This window comes from Arabidopsis thaliana, chromosome 5 (genome assembly GCF_000001735.4).
Source record: "Arabidopsis thaliana chromosome 5, partial sequence".
NCBI classification, from domain to species: Eukaryota; Viridiplantae; Streptophyta; class Magnoliopsida; order Brassicales; family Brassicaceae; genus Arabidopsis; species Arabidopsis thaliana.
The window spans coordinates 11,999,485-12,018,238 of NC_003076.8; the positions used below are offsets into that span (position 1 = coordinate 11,999,485).

The 18,754-nt window shown below is 41.7% G+C and overlaps 5 pseudogenes across 5 annotated transcripts; all 5 read left to right on the forward strand.

Annotated features, from left to right (window-relative positions):
• Window positions 1-669: 669 nt before the first annotated feature.
• AT5G32386 lies at window positions 670-4,890 on the forward strand (annotated as a pseudogene; the record flags this gene model as incomplete). The annotated part of the gene is made up of 1 exon: window positions 670-4,890.
• Window positions 4,891-7,829: 2,939 nt separating this feature from the next.
• AT5G32400 lies at window positions 7,830-8,837 on the forward strand (annotated as a pseudogene; the record flags this gene model as incomplete). Its single annotated transcript has 1 exon — window positions 7,830-8,837.
• Window positions 8,838-9,627: 790 nt separating this feature from the next.
• On the forward strand, window positions 9,628-12,336 carry AT5G32402 (annotated as a pseudogene; the record flags this gene model as incomplete). Its single annotated transcript has 1 exon — window positions 9,628-12,336.
• Window positions 12,337-13,815: 1,479 nt separating this feature from the next.
• Window positions 13,816-15,690, forward strand: AT5G32404 (annotated as a pseudogene; the record flags this gene model as incomplete). Its single annotated transcript has 1 exon — window positions 13,816-15,690.
• Window positions 15,691-17,465: 1,775 nt separating this feature from the next.
• On the forward strand, window positions 17,466-18,236 carry AT5G32405 (annotated as a pseudogene; the record flags this gene model as incomplete). The annotated part of the gene is made up of 1 exon: window positions 17,466-18,236.
• Between the last annotated feature and the right edge of the window lie 518 nt (window positions 18,237-18,754).

Below are 18,754 nucleotides of genomic sequence, written 5' to 3' on the forward strand. Positions count from 1 at the left end.
AGGGTGTCGATCCACTATGCGAGTTCCCTTTTGTTTACTCTCTAAAAAGAATAAGTCTGGGGAAAGAAAGAACACCAAAGAAAAATATATACAAAGAATGGTCGATTTATCATGGAATAGTACATGAATGAGTCTAGAAGGTTCTTAAGCATTTACTTGTTTGATGAGACCCAACGATGATAGCCTAGTGGATATAGTTGAGTGCTTTGGTATGGAATCTAGGATGTTGTGTGGGCTAGCGGAGAATTACATGGTGATCAGAATTTGATTAGAACTGTTTAGTGCATAGATTTGGTTTGTATGATCAAGGTAATAAGCTAGACAGATTGAGAGTTTCTTGTTTTTAAACCTCTTTCACAGATTCAACCTTTTGTTTTGCTTGAGGGCAAGCAAAAGCTAAGTCTGGGGAGTTGATATGTCCTGGTTTTTACTGATTTCTAACTTAGTTTCAGAATGGTTTTTAGAGTCTTTCTAGTCTTTTCGTATGTTTTGAGTCATTTCAGGTACACTTACACATATGGGAGCTATGGGGCACAATACGGAATTTATGAAGCTTTTCAGCAATAAAGATCTTGAAGGACGTTTTTCAGAAGGCGTCGATCGACACTTTTCTATTTTTTTCAGATCTTTACATGTTTGGGATGCATTTGGAGATTATGGAACATTCAGGAGCAAAACAGACAACTTAAGCTGCGACAGCAATTCGGAGACGGAAATCGACGTATGCATCTCTTCATTATATACTCTTGTGAGTATGCATCCTTTCCATGGTCTTTCACAAGAGCATCCTATGGATCATATTGAGCGGTTTGAAGACTTAATTTCGAGCATTAAGGTAGAGGGTGTTTCTTATGACTATCTTCCCTACAAGATCTTTCCATATTCTCTTGTTGGGGAAGCATCTTTTTGGCTTAAGCAGTTGAAGCCTGGATCTCTAACAACTTGGAAAGAAATAAAGGTTGCTTTTCTCAACAACTTTTATAATGATGCAAGGTCCGAGGAGCTGAGAATGAAGATTTCTACCTTCTCTCAAGAAGCAGCTAAAGCATTTAAAATTGCTTGGATCAGGTTCCGAGGATATCAGAGAGATTGCCCGCATCATGGTTTTAGTGAGGTTCAGAGGAGTTGATTGGCATTATCAGATGGCTTTGGATGCAGCTAGTAATGGGAATTTCATGTGAAGATATCCAGAAGATGCAACAATTTTGATTGATAGCTTAGCTTCCAGCATTAGTACCAAAAGCGTTGACATTGCAAGGAAAACGCAAGTTCAATATGTTGCACAGGTTGACAGTTTAGCCACTTCAGAGAAGATGGATCAACAGAGATACATGAGTTTCAATCAACAATCTACACATCAAAAACTGGCTCAGGAAACTACAAGCTTCATTCAGAATCATGCTTCTTCTACCCAAGCCCACCCTCCACCCGACACCACTAGGACGATTCAATCTATGCTCGAACAGATTCTCAAAGGTCAAGAGAAGCAAACAACAGATTTTGATCACAAACTGGTTGCATTATCCGACGATATGAATGGGAAGATTCAAATATTGAACAATAGGATCGAGCAATTGACTACAAACAAAGAAGATGTTCGTGCTATTGAGTTAAGGAGTGGAAAACAGCCAAATCCAGTGCTTCAACGAGAGCTTCCTGCAGCCAAAATCGTGAATTTGGAAGAAAATGATGTTGCAGTTTTTACAGACCAGACACCAGTGTCGACCGACACTACTGGGTGTCGATCGACACCAGCCACGGTAGACACTACAGAACGCGACAGTGTCGACCGACACCAATAGGGTGTCGATCGACACCAACCCAGTCCAAACCTGCGAATTCTCCAAAACCTGATTTCAGCTGCAGCAAAGGTAACAAAACCCAAGGTTCCTTTTCCCAAGAGTCCTAAGAAGTTCAAATAGGAGCTTGATGATGATGCTAGATGCAAAGCTATGATGGATAAGTTGATTGTAGAGATGCCACTTATAGATGATGTGAAGTCTTCTCCTATGATCAGACAGTTTGTGAAGAGGATGGTTACTAAGGATATGCTTACTGAGAAAGCTGTGATGACGATGTCTACACAGGTTAGCGACATTATTCAGAACAAGATTCTACCACAGAAACTTCCAGATCCAGGTAGCTTTGTTCTCAATTGTGGTATCCTTAACGAGAGTTTTGATCGATGCTTGTGCGATCTTGGTTCTAGTGTCAACTTGATGCCATGTTCAGTTGCGCTCCGGCTTGGTTTGACAGAATTAGAGCGTACCCAAATCACTCTTGTTCTTGCTGATCGATCTGTCCGTAGACCCGATGGTATCCTATGCGATGTCCCTGTACAAGTCGGTACTAGCTACATTCCTACAGATTTTGTGGTTTTATCTTATGAGAAAGAACCGAAAGATCCTTTAATCTTAGGAAGACCTTTCTTAGCCACAACTGGTGCCATTATTGATGTAAGGAAGGGCAGAATAGACTTGAATGTAGGTGATCTTACAATGCAGTTTGACATGAATAAGGTGGTTAAGAAGCCTACCATCGATGGGCAGACTTTCTATGTGGATACTATCTCTTCTCTGGCTGACGAATTTCTCATGAAGATGACACCTGCTGATCCTTTAAAGCATGCTCTGATTCCCTCAATTGACAAAGTTCCCGACGGGTATGGTAAGCTGCTGGATAGGAGTGAGCATGTAATGCAATTGGTTGCTCAAGAGGAGTTAATTGGGACATCTTCCCAAGCAGCAACAATTGGCGATGGGAGCCCAGAAAAAGCTCCTAAAGCTGATCTAAAACCACTTCCTGCAGGGCTAAGGTCCATATTTCTTGGTGAAAACTCTACTTACCCTGTCATTGTTAATGCTTCGTTAAACAAGGCAGAGCTCACTTTATTGCTAAGCAAGCTGCGCAAGTATCACAAAGCTCTTCCCTATTCTCTTGATGATATTACATGTATCTCTCCAGACTTGTGTATGCCCTCAGTTGAGCATCATAGGATTCACCTCAAGGATGAGTCTAAGCCCTCAGTTGAGCATCAGAGGAGACTAAACCCGAATCTCAAGGATGCCGTTAAGAAGGAGATCATGAAATTGTTTGAAGCAGGGATCATCTATCCTATTTCAGATAATGATTGGGGTAGTCCAGTGCATGTGGTTCCAAAGAAAGGAGGTGTTACAGTGGTTAAGAATGACAATAATGAGTTGATTCCTACACGGACTGTTACCGGCCATAGGATGTGTATTGACTACAGGAAGCTGAACGCTGCAACAAGGAAGGATGATTTTCCTCTACCATTCATTGATCAAATGCTGGAAAGGTTAGCTAATCATAAGTACTACTGCTTTCTTGATGGATACTCAGGATTCTTTCAGATACCAATCCATCCAAATGATCAGGAGAAGACCACATTCACGTGTCCCTATGGTACTTTCGCTTATCGCAGTATGTCGTTTGGTCTTTGTAATGCTCCTGCGATATTTTAGAGATGTATGATGTCGATATTCACAGACAAGATTGAGGATTTCATGGAAGTCTTTATGGATGACTTTTCTATTTATGGGTCTTCATTTGAAGCATGCTTGGAGAAGCTTTGCAAAGTTCTAGCTAGATGTGAAGAGAAGAATTTGGTTCTTAATTGGGAGAAGTGTCATTTCATGGTTCAGAAAGGTAAAGTTCTTGGTCACAAAGTTTCAGGTGATGGTATTGAGGTTGATAAAGCCAAGATAGAGGTTATGACAAGTTTCAAGGCACTAGATAGCGTGAAATCTGTGAGGAGTTTTCTTGGACATGCTGGATTTTACAGGAGGTTCGTCAAGGATTTCAGTAAGATTGCCAGACCACTAACAGCTTTGCTTTGTAAGGATGTGAACTCTGAGTGTCATGCTGCTTTTAATCAGATTAAGAGGCCTTAGTGAGTGCTCCAATAGTTCAACCTCCAGACTGGAATTTACCTTTTGAGATCATGTGTGATGCAAGTGATTATGCAGTTGGAGCTGTTTTGGGACAGAGGAAAGGCAATAAACTACATGTTATACACTATGCAAGTAGAACACTTGATGATGCACAGCGGAATTATGCGACAACAGAGAAAGAATTGTTAGCTGTGGTTTTTGCTTTTGAGAAGTTTCGCTCTTATCTGGTTGGTTCAAAGGTGATTGTGCATACAAATCATTCAACACTCAAGTACCTTATGCAGAAAAAGGATGCTAAGCCAAGATTACTAGGATTCTTCTTCTTCAAGAGTTTGATATCGAAGTACGAGATAAGAATGGGATTGAGAATGGAGTTGCTGATTATTTGTCACGGATCAAGGTTGAAGATGACGTTCCTATCAATGATTTTCTGCTTGAAGAAAGTATCTACTTGGTTGACACAAGTTTGCAGGAAAATTATGGCAACGTTAATTCACGGGCAGATGAGAGCTGCAGAGAATCAGTGTCGATCGACACCACACCCCCTGTCTATCGACACTATCGTGCTTCACAGACAGATGGTTCTGCACCTCCTTCCTAGCCCACATCTATTTCAGTTCCCTATGATAGCTACTCCTCCATCTCTTCTCTTACTTATCCTTCTATTACTTCTTCAAAATCTTTGAAGTGTGCTTCACCGGTAAACGAACATCGAGTTTCTCGGGAGCTTGTTTCCTCTACTGATTTTGCAAGTAACAGAGTTAGTATCGATCGACACCACCAACAGTGTCGATCGACACCAGATGTTGCACATAGCAGATCTGTTTACACTCCGCCTTGGAAGGCGAGATTGCAGCATAAGTCCCATGTTTATCCATCCAAGTCCTGAACTCCGCCAAGTTAAGCTATTGACTATAAAAAAACGCTTAGTGGGAGGCAACCCACTAGTATGATTTTCTTTTTTTTTTTCTTTTTTTTTTCATTTTTCTTTTATTTTTCTCGCTTACTATAGATTTAAATGCCACTGAGGATAGTGACTTTTAAGTCTTGGGGAGGTTGTTACTATCTACGTTTTTTTTTTTGTCTTATTCTTACTCTTATTTTATTTTTTGAGTCATTTTATTGAGTCAAAATTTTGTTAGGAATGATGATCTCTCTTTCGAGTTTATTGCCTGGATTGCTTAAGTATTGCAGATTCAAATCAATATGACTAATGGAAAATCCAGAAGGCCAACCAACAAACTTAAGGACATCCATTCCTAACATAATCTACAAAGGCTGGAGCTAATCTCACTGCTCTTCCTTTTACCTCATCAAAACGGTTAGTGTTCGTATGACTTGACTCCTTGTTCATACCTGATAAATCGACTAATGTGGTAAAAAAAAAAAGTATTCATCTCCCTTGATAAAAAAATGTATAATAATGAGAGATTGACAGGATTTTCAGATAGTGTATAGGGGTAGGAATGTTTCGTATGACCCCATTATTATACATTGTTTGAAATGGTCAATTACAAAGGTTGGAAAAAGGCTGAGGGTGTCGATCCAGTATGCGATCTGGGGAGAGAAAGAATACCATAAATAAAAAGAAAATGAATGGTCGATTGGTTATGGTATAGTACATGAATGAGTCTAGAAGGTTCTTAAACGTTAACTTGATTGATGAGACCCCGCAATGAGAGCCTAATGGATATATTGAGTGCTTTGATATGGAATCTATGATGTTGTGTGGGCTATCGGAGAATTACATAGTCGTCAGGATTTGACTAGAACTGTTTAGTGCATGGATTGGGTTTTTATGATCACGGTAATAAGCTAGAGAGATTGGTAGTTCCTATGTTTTCAAACCTCTTCCACGGGTTCGGCTTTTGTGTTTTGCTTGAGGGCAAGCAAAAGCTAAGTTTGGAGGAGTTGATATACCTCAATGTTCACTGCTTTTAGCTATGATTTAGGTATAGTTTTAAAAGTCCTTTTTGTTATTTGTAGAGTCTTTTGTACTCTTTTTCAGGTCTTTACATGTTTGGGATGCATTTAGAGATTATAGAGCATTCTAGAGCAAAACAGACAACTTAGGCTGCGGCAGCAATTCGGAGACGGAAATTGACGTAGGTGTCAATCGACACAACCCTTGGTGTCGAGCGACACCAATACCTGACGGTAATTCAATTGCGCAACTTATTCGTGTTTTAAAGATTTCCAAATTCGGCCCAGACATTTTAAGACTTATATATTGATATTTATGGTCATTGTTTAGACCTAACTCTTATTATCTCTTTTATTCTTGGGAGCAAAACCCTGTGGAGACTCCCTTTAGAAAAGATTCTTCTAAACTCTTTTCTCTTCTTAATTTCATCATTGATTTCTTATTCAATCATGTTTTGTTCTTCTATGATCATGCTTGAGTAGTTCTCTTGTTGGGTTTAGGGATTCTCATTAGGGATTTGGATGAATTAGTAGATCAAAAACTCTATTAGGATAATATATTTAGAATTCTTCATCTTAGATTGTTCTTAATGCTACTTTTAGTGTAACAAACTAGAATTTGATTTTAGGATAATAGGTATGCCCACCATAGGTATCTATTACTGGAACTATCTTAGATGAGCCTAGTATTTAGATGCGAGCTAGCGTCCATTACTTAGGTGAACTTATCAAACCTGATTATAATGCTTGCTTAGTTCTAGGGATTTACAAGAGAGTTGGGATCAATACTATTAAGCGTAGTGAGTATCACGGAACACCACCGGTTACTCTATATTAGTGATTTCAGTTCTAGAATAGTTTGATAATATTCCTAATTTACTACTAGATCTACTATTCTGATATTTCCTTAGAATTTTCCTAAGCCCGACATCTTAATCATCTAAATCTACAACAAATTTTAATTGCTTTCTTATCTTTTACTTTTATATTATTTTCTGTTTAGCTTTATTAAAAACTGTTAATCTATTGTGTGATTCGAGAATTTTGTGGAATTCGATCCCTAAGTGCTATAACAACCTCTTTATTTGAGAGAGTAGTCATTAGGGTAATTTGACTCATATCATATACCTAATTGTTTGGTCATTGGGAGACCTAAGTTTTGTTTTAGAGATTGTTACACATGTTGAGAGAAGAATCCAATCCTTTTAGAGAGGATTCTTAACTCCTTTACATCTATTCTTAATTCATCAATGCAAACTATTCAGATTATGATTTGTGTTTCTATTATCATGTCTCAGTAATTACCTTGTTGGGTTTAAGGAGTCTCAATAGGGATTTAGATGGATTAGTAAATCGAAAACCCATTAGGATTATTCTTAGAGTTCTTCATCTTGATTATTCTTATTGCTAGTTTTAGATTGATCCCCTAGAACTTGATATTAGATAATAGGTATGCCCGTTATAGGTACTTGTTATTAGAACTATCATTGATGAGCCTAGGCATTTAAGAAAGAACAGGTATGCTCATAGAAGGGCTCTGGTTTATATACTATGTGAACTAATCAAGCTTAATAACAATGCATGCTTTAGCATAAGATTTCTCGGCTTCTCTGGTTATCTTAGCTCTAAGTATAGAGAGTTTCGCGGAACGCCACTGGTTACTCTAGAATCATAGTTTGAGTTAGAGAACTGTGCTATAACAATCCTAATATTAGCTAGATCTACAATTTATCTATCTCCCGAGACAATTCCTTAGACCCGATGCTTTAATCACTTGAATCTACAACTCGTTTACTTGTTTATTTGTCATTTACATTCAATTACTTCATTCAATAACATCATAAGTCTATTGTTTGAACAGCGAGAGCTCAGTGGAATTCGACCCTGAAGTGTGATAAGTGTGTATTTTGCATGTTTTGAGCATCCATTTGTCATCATTTTAGCATCATATCATCACTGTTTTATACCATTTCACATCATTTGTCACCACTTTGCATGTTTAGGATAGTTTTGCATGCATGTTGCATATTTGCGTTGATTTCAGGTGATTTGGAGCTGTTGACGAGCCATCTTGAAGAAGCAGACCTGATCACGACAAACCACTCGACCAAGAGGTCGAGCAGGAGCTTCAAGATCCCAAGAGACCACTCGACCCCCAGGTCGAGCATAGGACATCACCACTTCACTTCACCACTCGACCTCTTCACTCCACCTGGAAGTCGAGTATCTTCTGACACCACTCGATCACCTCGCTCGACCCCCAGGTCGAGTGCTTTCACCTTCACTGCTAGACCACTACTCGACCTCATCACTCTACCTAGAGGTCGAGTACCTCCATCACACCGCTCGACTGCATACTCGATGACAAGCTTCAGAGCCTTCTTCATTTCGCACTCAACCAGACACTCGAGCACAAGGAAGAAAAGAAGACTCCAGCTATTCACTCGACCTCTCACTCAACCACCTGGGTCGAGTACAGTTCTTAACCCATCCAAATACTTTGTCGTTTTGAGTATTAGGGTTTCAGGATATTTGGCTATAAATAGCATGTACTTCTCATTTTCGCAGACAAGAAGTTTTTACCTAGTTTTATTTCTGCAGACCTTGTGTTCTAGACTTTTTGTAATCCGGATTTCTCTTTATCTATTCAGTATTCAGCTTTGGTTCTTGATTTTCGTTTACTGTTGTTCATTCTGTTATCACACTACTGTTACACTATTGTTATCATGTCTTCAACCTGTTCAACGTTTATGCTTTCTGTTATGATGTCTGAGTAGTGAATAGGTTTCTGAGGATGGGTTAGAGTAGTGTAGAATTCTCAGAATGCTAGGTGATTGAGTATTGATTGATAGATCCCTTCTGGATTAGTTGTTCTTAATGCCTATTGCTTTCTGATCAACTGGAATTTGAGCCCAGACATTTCCGCGCCCAAAAGGTGTTCGATGAAATGTCTGAACCACTAATTCCAGAGATTCGTGACCCTGTACCAGGGTATTGGTTGCAAGGAGCGTTTTGGCTTTAACTTGTTGATTCGTAATGCCTGGTAGGTTAGCTCTCGTCAATGGTGATTGAGTCTGGGACTAGGTTAGCTTGAGAGTCTCTGTTGCGGTGGCACTTAAATTTGGTTAATGAACTTGTTGTCTAGGGTTAATTTATTGAACATGTCAATCACCTGTAAACTGAGGAAACGAAACTACTCAATTATCCCATCCTTAGGAATTCTTTATCTGATTGATTTTATTGTTTACTCTACTACTGTTTACTGCATCCTGTCATCTGTTGCTTAGTTTCTGCAATTCTTTACTGTTACTCGATCTGATACTCGACCACCCAGTTGTCTTGCAACAGACTGTGCAGTCGAGTATCCCTGTTTCATTTTCTGTCTGTTACTCGACCTGTCACTCGACCTCACCCAGAGCTCTGCAAAGAGCTGTGTTGGTCGAGTGTTTTACTGTTTCTGTTTGATTTTTTGTTTTCTGCATGTTCACTTAGGACTGCTGGAACACACCAAAACCTGTTATGCTTGGCTTGACTTAGTGACTTTTGATCACATCTTGATTGTTAGCATCACACCCATTTGGATTGACAACCTAAAATACTACAATGACATGATTGGTGTTTTAGGATAATTGACTAAAAATCTATTATCAATTTGGCGCCGTTGCCAATTGGGTGTTTGTTTGTTACATTTAAGATTTCAGACTTGCTTAGATCAAGTTCTTTTTCAATTTTCTTTTCAGTTACTTACTATGTTTTTCTTGTTGTCTTCTTGATTTAGGTACACCTCTGTTGTATGCGAACTCGATCAACAGGCAACCAGAACCTCCTTTTCAACGACAACATCAACCGCACAGCCCGCGAACTCAGAAAAAGGAGAACCACAGTCAACCCTGTACCTCAGCAACCACTCGTTATGGCTGAAGAACAGAATCAACAAAATGGCCATGCCAACATTGGTGCTGGAGATGCACCACGTGATCACCGTTAGAGGAAGGGAATTGCACCTCCTGCTATCCAGAACAACAATTTTGAGATTAAGAGTTGTCTCATCTCGATGATTCAGGGGAACAAATTCCATGGTTTGCCAATGGAGGATCCACTCGACCACCTTGATGAATTCGATAGGCTCTGCAACCTAACGAAGATCAATGGTGTCAGTGAAAACGGATTCAAGCTCCGTTTGTTCCCATTCTCCTTGGGCGACAAAGCACATATCTGGGAGAAGAATCTGCCCCATGACTCAATCACCACCTAGGATGATTGTAAGAAGGCTTTTCTGTCAAAGTTCTTCTCCAATGCCAGAACTGCAAGACTCAGAAATGAGATTTCTGGTTTCTCACAGAAGACTGGTGAAAGCTTCTGTGAAGCATGGGAGCGTTTCAAGGGTTACACCAACCAATGCCCTCATCATGGCTTTACTAAAGCCTCTCTTCTCAGCACTCTTTACAGAGGAGTCCTACCACGCATCAGAATGCTTCTGGATACCGCCAGCAATGGGAATTTCCAGAACAAGGATGTTGAAGAAGGCTGGGAGTTGGTTGAGAAGTTGGCCCAATCAGATGGCAATTACAACGAGGACTGTGATAGGACCGTCAGAGGAACAGCTGACTCTGATGACAAACACAGGAAGGAGATCAAAGCGCTGAATGACAAGCTGGACAGGATTCTTCTTAGCCAGCATAAGCATGTGCACTTCCTTGTTGATGACGAGCAGTAACCAGTTGGAAGAAGTCAGCTACATCAACAACAACCAGGGTGGCTACAAAGGATACAACAACTTCAAAACCAACAATCCCAACCTCTCCTACCGCAGCACAAACGTTGCTAATCCTCAGGATCAGGTGTACCCTCCACAGCAACAACAAGGTCAGAACAAACCTTTTGTTCCCTACAACCAAGGTTTCGTTCCTCAGCAGCAATTCTAGGGGAACTACCAGCAACCACCACCACCTGGGTTTGCACCTCAGCAAAACCAAGGTCCTGCTGCTCCTGATGCTGAAATGAAACAGATGGTCCAGCAGCTGCTACAGGGACAAGCATCTAGCTCAATGGAAATGGCTAAGAAATTATCTGAATTACACCATAAGCTGGACTGCAGCTACAATGACCTGAATGCCAAAGTGGAGGCATTGAATACCAAAGTCAGATACTTGGAAGGCCAATCAGCATCTACCTCTGCACCAAAAGTTACAGGACTTCCAGGGAAGTCCATACAGAATCCAAAAGAGTATGCAACCGCTCACGCCATCACCATCTGCCAGGATCGAGAACTGCCAACTCGACCTGACCCTGATTTCATCACTGAGGACAGTGATGTTCAAGAAGGAGAGGCTTCTACTCAGGTTGAAGTCTCTGTTGTTGAATTCAACCATTCCGCTGGTTCTCGCCATCTCACTCAATCCATCTCAGAAGAGAAGGCCGCCATAATCGAGAGAATGGTAAAACGATTCAAACCTACTCCACTACCCTTACGTGCTCTTCCGTGGACATTCAGGAAAGCATGGATGGAGAGATACAAGTCTATTGCAGCGAAGCAGTTGGACGAGATTGAAGCAGTGATGCCACTAATGGAAGTTCTTAACCTGATTCCTGATCCTCACAAAGATGTGAGAAATTTGATACTGGAGAGGATCAAGATGTATCACGATTCGGATGATGAAAGTGATGCCACTCCATCTCGAGCTGCTGATAAGAGGATTGTTCAAGAGAAGTTAGAAGATCCTGGATCTTTCACTCTACCATGTTCCATTGGGGAATTTGCTTTCAGCGATTGTCTGTGCGATCTCGGAGCCTTTGTTAGCTTGATGCCACTCTCTGTGACAAGAAGGTTAGAGTTCATTCAATATAAACCTTGTGACCTGACTTTGATCCTTGCGGATAGGTCTTCTAGAAAACCGTTCGGCATGCTGAAAGACCTACCATTCATGATTAATGGCGTAGAAGTGCCTACAGACTTCGTGGTGCTGGATATGGAAGTAGAGCATAAGGATCCCTTAATAGTGGGAGGACCCTTTTTAGCGTCAGCGGGAGCAGTGATAGATGTCAGGGAAGAGAAAATAAGTCTCAACCTTGGAAAGCATATCAAGTTGCAGTTTGGCATCAACAAAACTCCACAAGGGTCAACCGAAGATGGAAGAACCTCTGGAAATGATAGAGCGATCTCAGGAGAAGGATATGAGACTGAAAGAGTGAAAGAACTTAGAAAGAAGTCTGATAAGCAGAATGAAACTATAGAGAAGCTGGCCCACACCATTGAGGAACTTAGGAGTAAGCTGAATCAGATGCAGAAGGAAGCTCAACCTAAAGGCGGGATTAACACTATCCCGAGAAAAGAATTCACTTCAAGATGGTCTCAAGATACAGATTATCCTCCAGAAGAGAAGGAAGCATATTTTGAAGAAAGGGGGATTGAGTATTCTGCTGCAAACCTCTCGAGGGAGGACGCTGAATATGATGATGGTATCAGAGAGGATTATGCTGACCCTCTCTACAGTTCATTTTCTTCTTGATAAGTGTGAGGAGTCAAGCTAGAGACTTAAAACAAGCTTACTTGGGAGGAAGTCCCATGACTATCCTTGTAAATAATTTTTACTTTCTTGTTATTTTTGATTTGTTTTGGTTATGTTTGTGGTTCTCAGGAAGAAGGGAGTACGTGAAGGTAAAGTAAAAATTCAAAACTTTTACTCAACTGATGGCCTAGAGATCGAGTATAGTGGTCGAGTATGAGTGATGTTTAAAAACCTAAAAAAATTTTAATCATCATTTTACTCGACCAACAGAAGCTACAAAGTCTTCCAGGGAGTCTTTCAAGTTTACAGAGGATTGCGGGATTTCCTAGAGTTTTTCTAGTGAACAGAGAATACAGAGAAGAGACAAGAAGACAACGAGGGACCCGCCGTTAACGCCCATGTCTTCCATGCAAGAGACCAAGAGACATGGAATCTCTTCACTCCCACTCGATCACCACGCAACCCCACCTTCACTCGATATCACCTCCATCACTCGATATCACCTCCATCACTCGATATCACCTCCATCACTCGACCTTGTTTTCTCCTCCATAACCAAATAAACTCGACCCCATCCTTCTTAAATCAACGCTCCCTTTTTCTTTTTCTACTCGACCTCGACGCCATCACCATCCCCACACCTATGAAACTCGACCCCATTCCCCTTATTCATCACAACCAACAAACCCATCCTCATCAAAGCCAGGCACACGACCGCTTCTCACTCGCCTCTTCACCACCGTCTCAAGCTACCACTCGACCGCTCCTCGCCATCTCTTTCAAGATCGTCTCTCATCACCAAACACTCGACTTCGTCATTCCCCAACATCAACAACGTCACTCGACTCCTTATCACCATCGTTCTCTCATCTCTCGAGTCCAGCCATCACTCGACAACACCACCGTTTCATCTCTTCCGCGAGCTCAAGTTCACTCGACCGCTCCTCTCCTTCCTTTCAAAGCCACTTTACTTCGCCATTACACACCGCCTCTCCATCTCATTATCACTCGATCTCTTGAATCACCACCGCAGCTCGTCTCAAACCCACTAGTTACTCGACCGCGGCTCCTTCACAGCTTCATCGCTCTCACCGCCATCTCTCAACATACTCGACCTTGCGTAGTCACTCGATCTCGCCGCTTCTCAACGCCTCTCCATCGTTTCCATCGCCGCTGCTCTCATCCCCACGAAAGCTCGTCATCGCCGGTTCACTCGATTAAGCAAACAAACTCGACCTCTTTCAAACCGCTTCACCATCTCTCGCCTCTCAAGATCACTCGATCGCCAAGCACAACCAAGGAATCACTCGACCGCGAGTTCACCAAACCGAAAAAAAAAAAAAAAAAAAAAAATTTGGTACACTCGATCGGTTTACTCGGTTGGTTTGTGTTTTTGGTTTTGTTGGAACTAACGTATTAACGTTTATTTTTGAGTTACATTTGTTTTCAGGTTTCATCATGAGTAACTACAGTGGAGAATCCTCTATGTGGATGAAGCTGAGTCCTGGTCCGCTAAACCGAGAGAGCAACATGTTTACCAGAGTTTCAGGGATGAACTCGAACGCTCTACAGCCCGACATAATCAGAGAAGAGCTGAAATCGCCAGAGGAAAGAGGGCGATGTCAAGTAGGTATGAGCTGATTGATGAGGATATCGAGACTGAGTATGAGCCAGAGTCATGGCGCAGGGAGACGAAGCTGCTGAACAAACCCGACGAGGTTACAGTGGAGGAGTATATCAGATTCTTCGAGATGAATGACTTCTGGGGAACAAGGTATCCGTGTTATGAGACGTTAGCCCAGCTGGGGTTACTGGAGGACGTGCAGCATTTGTTCGAGAAGTGTCATCTGGAGACACTCATGTCTTACCCTTACCCTGCCTATAAGGAGGAGACAATCGAGTTTCTTTCCACGCTGCAAGTGGAGATGTATGAAGCACTCACAGACTTTGAGCTGGATACCATGGGATTAGGCTTCTTGACGTTCTCAGTGAATGAACAGCGGTATCAGCTTTCGATCAAGAAGATAGAAGAACTGTTTGGTTTCCCTAGTGGAAAGGGAACCAAACCCAGATTTGACAGAGAGGAGCTTAAGGATTTGTGGGCCACTATACGGAACAATCTACCGCTAAACTCAGCGCGGTCTAAGAGCAACCAAATCCGAAGTCCTGTGATCCGCTACTTTCAGCCATCAGTCGCCAACGTCTTTTACTCCAGGGAGTCTACAGGCACCATGTCTAACACGGACATGGAGATGATAGATTATGCGCTTACAGGGATTCTCCGCCGGACGAAGGGGAAGAATGTCTTGAGAGGTGATCTCAACAACGCACCACCAGTAATGCCTCTGTTGATGCATCTGTGTGGATACAGGAAGTGGGCGTTGACAAACGGGAAGAAGAAGGTGAGAGGAGCACTATGCGTGGGTGGCGTTGTGACGCCAATTCTGGAAACTTGTGGAGTCCCGCTCAAGGAACCAGGTTTAGCACCGAGGATGATGGACTTAGATCATTTGCGCAGATGTGAGTTCTTGGAGTTTGACATGGCTGGCGACTTTCACCGCTACAGGTTCGAGCATTCATCGATTAGAATCGCCAACATTCTTCTCCCCTGCATTGACGCTACTAGGATTCTTGAGGGCAGGAACATTGACTTCAAGCCTGCGCTTGAAGATCTTTATTTCGAGGGTAGTCCGCCAACCGAGGAGTTTAGTCACACCGAAGGAGCTACAACAGAAGATGTTGATGAGACGGATGATATAGATGAGGCGGAGTTTGACACGAGCATGTATCATTTCAGTGAGCATATACCTCCTACGAGGGAAAGCAAAAGTTTGAGCGAAGCTCACAGGAACAACAGCAAGCTGCAGAAGTGGTGCAAGAAACAGGACAAGTTACTCGCCAAGTGCTTAAGGGCTATCAAGTTTCTGAAGGACAAGCTCAGCTGCTCCTCTTCCACTACAGCTATTCCGCAGGGACATCTCCCTCAGGACATGCCTTCGAGGAGATATGACGCGCCCGAGCCAAGTCGGCGCAGGCCTGAGCCTAGAGAGCAGGAGATTCCGCATGTCCCTGCGAGGCATTCTTCATTCGAGCCTCATGAATCTGGGAGGAAGAGGAGGACCACACTCACTCGATCTAGAAGTAGGAGCGGACGACTTCTGTAGTCTCGTAGTTTACGTGACCGCGGTGCTGGCCGCAGCAGAAGGAGAGAGGTCGAGTTTCCTCAGAGCGGTGCTGGCCGCCACAGAGCTGATGAGGTCGAGTACCCACCTGCTGGAGCTGATTCGGAACAAGGAGGTTCTTCTATGGCTTGGGAGCAATCGCAGGCAGCCATTGACGAGCAACTACGTTCATTCTTTGACTGAGGTAAGCGCCTCACTTCACCATTGTATTATACCGTATGTTGTGATTTGTTTCTTTATTTTTTGTTTCTGTGATTGGATTTGTCCTGAATACTCTCTTCCAAGTTTATTCATACAGTGGACTGTGTGATTTAAGTTTGGGGGAGGGCTCAGGAAGTGTGTGTTGCATTGTGTATAATTTTGAGTCTGCATTCATCTAAGGCATAGAAAAAACCAAAAAAATTTGAAAAATTTCAGAAAATGATTTCATAAAAAAAAAGAGTGTTCATGTAGTTGCATCACATTTAGGATCGAGTCTAGAGTGTTTCATTTAGGATTGTTGCATATGTTTAGGGGATGATGATGAGATAGCCTTGTAAGCATTTTGATTCACCGGATAAACTCAGTGCCCTCGTTGCTAGTTGTCTGTTGCATAGTCAATGAATTTGAAAAAAAAAAAAACTTGAACCATGCCTAGATTGCTCTACTCGACCACACTGTCATGATCTGATACCATTCCCTATCAATTTGAACCTGAATCTGATCTTTAATTATCATGTCTGCATCAAATTTGAACTCATGGATACCCTAAAATACTTGGATTCTCTTATTCATTTTGATCACTCTTGTTAATCCAAGTAGCTGAATCTCCTTATTAGAGCAGTTAACCCAAACCCAAACCTAGACTTTCTTTCAAGCCCTATATCACTTGTGAGTGTTTGTGAGGTCTTATTCCGATTAAGCTTGGTAGAAAGTGTTAGGTTCGTAACGAGAGAGATAGTGTCTCATGTAGTTCTAGTTCGCATTTTTTGGACTAGATAGGATTAGGTGGGCGCTTATACTTTGGGTTGGGATGTGTTTAAAAGAAAAAAAAAGGGTTGATTCAATGATAAGAAAAGGTAGAAGACTCTAGGTGAAGTAAGCTAAAGAAGCAGAAAAAGTCTAGTAAAGGTTTTGGGATTTGTAAAGAAAAGAAAGAGTTCTTGTTAGCTATTGGAGATGGGCAAAAGCCCTTGGCTTTAAAATGTTAAAAACAGGAACTTTAGTTGTTAAAGAAATCCAAATCCGCTAGATGTAACAAAGTGTTGAGAAAGCTTCTCCTAGAGTTAAGAGAAAAGAAAAGAATGATTAGAAAAAGGGCTTAAAAGATTCATGAATGCAAAGGGTAGAGTTTAGTTCTTGTATTGGGATTGGAGATGGGATTACCATTAGTGCTTCATTTGATGTACTCTGGGTAGATGGGATCTTATCTCTGTAGGCATAGCTTGGGACTTACCTTTAGCATTCTACTAAAGCTTAATCATTTTTTGAGAGATCCCCTGTTACTGAAGCCTATTCTGTAAGGGACCATCTTTGTCTCTTGACCTTTTACCTTAACCAAATGAGTTCTTTGATGATGCATTGCTTGATTCACGTTCCAGAACTAATGAATGTTAAAGGGATTGGTAGATTTGAAAACTTGTGTAGGTCGAGCATATGAGTCGGATTGATTGATTGATGAGGCATGGCTAACGTTTTTAAGTAGAATTCGATCTTGCAGCTTAGAACTTTTAACTTGGACATTGATTTCATCTAGTCTATCTTGTGTTTTGGCTCTGAGTCCCCGCTTTCAAACCTCACTTCCAGCTTATTCTTGATTGTTTGCTTGAGGGCAAGCAAAGACTAAGTTTGGGAGAGTTGATAAGTGTGTATTTTGCATGTTTTGAGCATCCATTTGTTATCATTTTAGCATCATATCATCACTGTTTTATACCATTTCACATCATTTGTCACCACTTTGCATGTTTAGGATAGTTTTGCATGCATGTTGCATATTTGCGTTGATTTCAGGTGATTTGGAGCTGTTGACGAGCCATCTGGAAGAAGCGGACCTGATCACGACAAACCACTCGACCAAGAGGTCGAGCAGGAGCTTCAAGATCCCAAGAGACCAATCGACCCCCAGGTCGAGCATAGGACATCACCACTTCACTTCACCACTCGACCTCTTCACTCCACCTGGAAGTCGAGTATCTTCTAACACCACTCGATCACCTCACTCGACCCCCAGGTCGAGTGCCTTCACCTTCACTGCTAGACCACTACTCGACCTCATCACTCTACCTAGAGGTCGAGTACCTCCATCACACCGCTCGACTGCATACTCGATGACAAGCTTCAGAGCCTTCTTCATTCCGCACTCAACCAGACACTCGAGCACAAGGAAGAAAAGAAGACTCCAGCTATTCACTCGACCTCTCACTCGACCACCTGGGTCGAGTACAGTTCTTAACCCGTCCAAATACTTCGTCGTTTTGAGTATTAGGGTTTCGGGATATTTGGCTATAAGTAGCATGTACTTCTCATTTTCGCAGACAAGAAGTTTTTACCTAGTTTTATTTCCGCAGACCTTGTGTTCTAGACTTTTTGTAATCCGGATTTCTCTTTATCTATTCAGTATTCAGCTTTGGTTCTTGATTTTCGTTTACTGTTGTTCATTCTGTTATCACACTACTGTTACACTGTTGTTATCATGTCTTCAACCTGTTCAACGTTTATGCTTTCTGTTATGATGTCTGAGTAGTGAATAGGTTTCTGAGGATGGGTTAGAGTAGTGTAGAATTCTCAGTATGCTAGGTGATTGAGTATTGATTGATAGATCCCTTCTGGATTAGTTGTTCTTAATGCCTATTGCTTTCTGATCAACTGGAATTTGAGCCCAGACATTTCCGCGCCCAAAAGGTGTTCGATGAAATGTCTAAACCACTAATTCCAAAGATTTGTGACCCTGTACCAAGGTATTTGTTGCAGGGAGCGTTTTGGCTTTAACTTGTTGATTCGTAATGCCTGTTAGGTTAGCTCTCGTCAATGGTGATTGAGTCTAGGACTAGGTTAGCTTGAGAGTCTCTGTTGCGGTGGCACTTAGATTTGGTTAATGAACTTGTTGTCTAGGGTTAATTTATTGAGTATGTCAATCACCTGTAAACTGAGGAAACGAAACTACTCAATTATCCCATCCTTAGGAATTCTTTATCTGATTGATTTTTTTGTTTACTCTACTACTGTTTACTGCATATTGTCATCTGTTGCT